The 4,813-nt window shown below is 39.3% G+C and overlaps 1 pseudogene; it reads right to left on the bottom strand.

The window, feature by feature from the left end:
• Nucleotides 1-3,472: 3,472 nt before the first annotated feature.
• On the bottom strand, nt 3,473-4,416 carry LOC122483407 (annotated as a pseudogene).
• Between the last annotated feature and the right edge of the window lie 397 nt (nt 4,417-4,813).

Genomic DNA, 4,813 nt, shown 5'->3' with positions numbered 1-4,813 from the left:
AGAATTGGACCCATAAACATATGGCCAACTAATCTTTGACAAAGCAGGAAAGAATATCCAATGGAATAAAGGCTTTCTTCAGGAAGTGGTGCTTGAAAACTGGACAACAACATGCAGAATGACTTTGGACTACTTTCTTACAGCATACACAAAAATAAACTCAAAATGAATGAAAGACCTCAATGTAAGACAGGAAGCCATCAAAATCCTCAAGGAGAGAGTAGGCATAAATCTCTTTGATCTTGGCCATAGCAACTTCTTACTCAACAAGTCTCCAGAGGCAAGGGAAACAAAAGCAAAAATGAACTATTGGGAACTCACCAAGATAAAAAGCTTCTGCATAGTGAAGGAAACAATCAGCAAAACTAAAAGGCAACTGGTGGAATGGGAGAAGATATTTGCAAATGACATATCAGATAAAGGGTTAGTATCCAAAATCTACAAGAACTTATCAAACTCAATACCCAAAAAACAAATAATCCAGTGAAGAAATGGGCAAAAGACATGAATGGACACTTCTCCAAAGAAGACATCCCAATGGCCAACCAACACATGAAACAATGCTCAACTCACTCCTCATCAGGCTAATACAAATCAAAACCACAGTGAGATACCACCTAACACCTGTCAGAATGGCTAACATTAACAACTCAAGCAACAACAGATGTTGGCGAGGATGGGGAGAAAGAGGATCTCTTTTGCACTATTGGTGGGAATGCAAGCTGGTGCAGCCACTCTGGAAAACAGTATGGAGGTTTCTCAAAAAATTAAAAATAGAACTACCCTATGACCCAGCAATTTCACTACTAGGTATTCATCCAAGGGATACAGGTGTGCTGTTTTGAAAGGGCACATGCACCCCCATGTTTATAGCAGCACTATCAACAATAGCCAAAGTATGGAAAGAGCCCAAATATCCATCGTTGGATAAATGGATAAAGAAGATGTGGTATATATATATATATATATATATATATATATATATATATACACACATACACACACACCCACACAGTGGAGTATTACTTGGCAGTCAAAAAGAATGAAATCTTGCCATTTGCAACTATGTGGATGGAACTGGAGGGTATTATGCAAAGCGAAATTAGTCACAGAAAGACAAAAATCATATGACTTCACTCATATGAGGACTTGAAGAGACAAAACAGATGAACATAAGGGAAAGGAAACAAAAATAATATAAAAACAGGGAAGGGGACAAAAAGAAGAGACTCATAAATATGGAGAACAAACTGAGGGTTATGGAAGGGGTTGTGGGAGGGGGGGATGGGCTAAATGGGTAAGGGGCACTAAGGAATCTACTCCTGAAATCATTGTTGCACTAGATTCTAACTAATTTGGATGTAAATTTAAAAAAATTAAAAACAAAACAAGTTTAAAATGAAAAGAATCTAAAAATTAGCTACTAAGGAATTAGTTTCATGATGTCTATACTGGCTTTTCTCATGCTTTTCTTTCCTGGGAAATATATATAACAAGTAACAACTGGAGAATGGTGTCTTCCCAAATGACAAAGACCCTTTAATGCTTCAAAGGATAATCTCTACCAGGATACAAACCCTAACAGTCCTTTCTATAATCTAGATGAAATGTATTTCAACATTTGTTTTTGTCTTTAAAACATCATCTGTGTTACTCTTATATAAATAACGAAGACCAACCAAATGAGAACTAGCAAAGTCAATTTATTCAGAGAGTACTGGTAGGGAAATCAGCCACTATGTCATTTGGATTTTGGCAGAGACTTAAAGGCAGGCAGGGGAATGGGAAAGTTTTAGAGTGGAAAAAGGGAAGACTTCAAATGTTCTCTAATTGAAGGCTGTTAAAGTGGAGAAGCTGTAGGTGAGCTAACTAGAAGTGGGGCATCCCATGTTATTGGTTAGGGGCACATATTTGTCTTTTCCTGGTTGGCCTAAGTTGGTAGCAGGAACAAAAATTAGAGAAGCTGTCAGTTATTTTTCAAGACCTGGATGTTTGGGGCTGACTGTTACAGGGTTCATTGTTTGGCTTCCTAGATTGATATCAGAGACAGCAGTCTGACTACAAGTCTTGACTTGTAGGAGGCTGGCTATTGTAGATAATAAACTGGTTTCCTGGGCAAGTTGCTTCAGGTTGTGGGTCAGTGTTCTATATTTATATATGGTCTGGTCATTGTCCCTCTGTGTATTCAGTCACTGCATAAAACAAAAAAATAAAATTTACATTTTCAGAGAATTGAACTCTTAAAAGTATCATCAGACTTTGATTTTTTCATAGATTTTTTGTTTTCTAATGCCTGAAATAAAACATCACCAAGTAAGAAAAAAAAGAAAAGGGCTCAGAGCCACAGAGTGGTGAGATGTCACAAGGATTACAATCTTACATGGGATGTTATGATGGTTAATTTTACGTGTCAACCTGGCTAGACTTTGGTGCCCAATTATTTGGTCAAGCACCAGTCTAGATGTTGCTGTGAAGATATTTTTTTAATGTGATTAATATTTAAATCATTAAAGTTTGAGTAAAGCAGATAACCCTCCATAAGGTGTATAGGCTTCATTCACTAAGTTAAGGGCCTTAAGAGCAAAGACAGAGGAGAATGGAATTCTGCCTTCAGATTGCAACATGGTATTTCTGTGTGAGTTGCCAGCCTTCTAAACCAAAACCATAACATCAACTCTTTTTTTCATGAAAAGGAAGAAATAAAACTTTATTTTTCTGAAAACAACATGGCTGTACATATGCAGGAAAAACTACAGATAGAATCTACAACAATAACAAAGCTACAAGAACTAGTAAGTGGAATAAGGTAAAGCTGCAGGATGAAGGTCAACATACCAATCAATTGTATTTCTACAGATGTAGAAGTCAATATTGTTTGGCAATTTTGGAAAACAATGCACATTTGGAAAAGAAAATTTTTTTAAATACCACTTATAGTAGCTTCTCAAAACAAACTTCTGAGGGACTAAACACACAAACAGCAAACAGCAACAGATTCATTGATACAGAAAACAAACTGGTGTTACCAGAGGGAAGAGGGGTCTGGGGATGGGAGAAATTAGGTGAAGGGGAATAAGATGTACAAATTGCCAGTTATAAAATAAGTCACAAGGATGAAAAGAAGAGTTTGGCAACTGTCAGAAGAAAATCACTGCCCAAGATTCATCTCATGTAATTCTCCAGTCTAGGGTTAGAGAGGTAAGTGAAGAAGACACAGAGAGGTGCCCTGATCTAGTTCTAAGTTCTATGGGGAGAAAGTTAACCAAGGCCCCAAACACTGATATTCAATGACATATTAGAGACTTTGGAAGAAACATGTACAAAAATCACATTCATGCAATTTCACTAGAAACAGCAACACCTGGAGTCATTTGACTAGTATCTTACCTGCTGCCATAAACTGGTGCTAAAGCTTACTCCATCCATGGAGAGGATTGCTAACAAAAAAAGAATGCCAGCTTCCACATCAAAATTATTTCTGCTTTGTAAACAATGCATAAACCACCTGGTCCCAGATCTGTTTGGTCTTTATCCCATAAATGATGGGATTTAGCATAGGAGGAGCCAGAATGTAGATACTGGCCAGCAGAACATGAATGTGGAGTGTGATGTGGCATCCAAACTGCTGAGTAAGTGTTGTAAAGATCCCAGGTCCATAAAAGAGGACAATGACACAGACACGGGAGCCGCAAGTATTGAGAGCTTTGTGACAAGCATCTCCAGAAGGGATGCAGACGACAGCATGGAGAATCAGCACATATGAAATAAAAATTAGCACGATACCTAAGACCACTGTTGACATTAGGACAAAACCACATACCAGATGTTTAGTCATATGTCATTACAGGAAGCACGGGCCAAGACAGTATGCTTACAGGCTGTGTTTGGGAGGATGCTACTTTTTCAAAAAGCCAATCTTTTCAGAAGAAACATTATAGGGAAAATTGTACCATAACTTCTCAGAAAGATAGTCAATCCAACTTTCCCAATCAGTGCACATGTAAGAATAGTGGTGTATCTCAGTAGGTAGCATACGGCAATGTAGCAGTCAAACTCCATCACCAGCAAGATCCCTGACTCAGAGATGAAGGTGGTATGGATTAAGAAGAGCTAAGTGATGCAGCGATCCAGAGAGATCTCCCCAGCATGGAACCAGAAGATGTCCAAGGCCTGAGTTACTGTGCACGTGAAGAGGACAACGTCTGCTCCAGCCGGCATGCAGAGGAAGAGGTACATGGGTTCGTGGAGGCTGCGCTTTGTGAGGATAATGCAGATGAGCAGGCTGTTCCCAAGCAGGGCGATGACATAGGAAACGAAGAAGGGGATGGAAGCCCACACATGCTGGTCCTCAAGGCCAGGAATGGCCAGCAAACAGAAGACCATGTGACTAACAGCAGTGTGGTTTAAGGTAGTCATGCCTGGATCAGACAACCTTCCTATTAACAGAGAGGAAAATTCAGTTCATACACCAAGATTGTTTTTGCTGTTACCAGCAGCTTTTCACATTTATCTAATTCTATTCCATTCTGAAGGTGCCAGGAACTATGATATTAAAGGTAAATAAGATGATTTGTTCAAGCAAAGGGGAAAAAAAAACAGAGAGAGAAACAAACCAGGAAAGAGACACGTAACTACAGAAAACAAACTGCAGGTTGACAGAGGGGAGGTGGGGAGGAGGTGGGTGGGGAATAGGTGAAATAGGTGATGGGGATTAAGGAGAGCACTTGCTGAGATGAGCACCTGGTGTGTATGGAAGTGTTAAATCATGGAGCACCTGAGTGGCTCAGTCGTTTAAGCATCCGACTTCGGCTCA

Source organism: Prionailurus bengalensis, chromosome D1, assembly GCF_016509475.1.
Source record: "Prionailurus bengalensis isolate Pbe53 chromosome D1, Fcat_Pben_1.1_paternal_pri, whole genome shotgun sequence".
NCBI lineage: Eukaryota > Metazoa > Chordata > Mammalia > Carnivora > Felidae > Prionailurus > Prionailurus bengalensis.
Note: the sequence above shows the minus strand (reverse complement) of the source record. Positions and strands in the feature narration are given on the sequence as shown.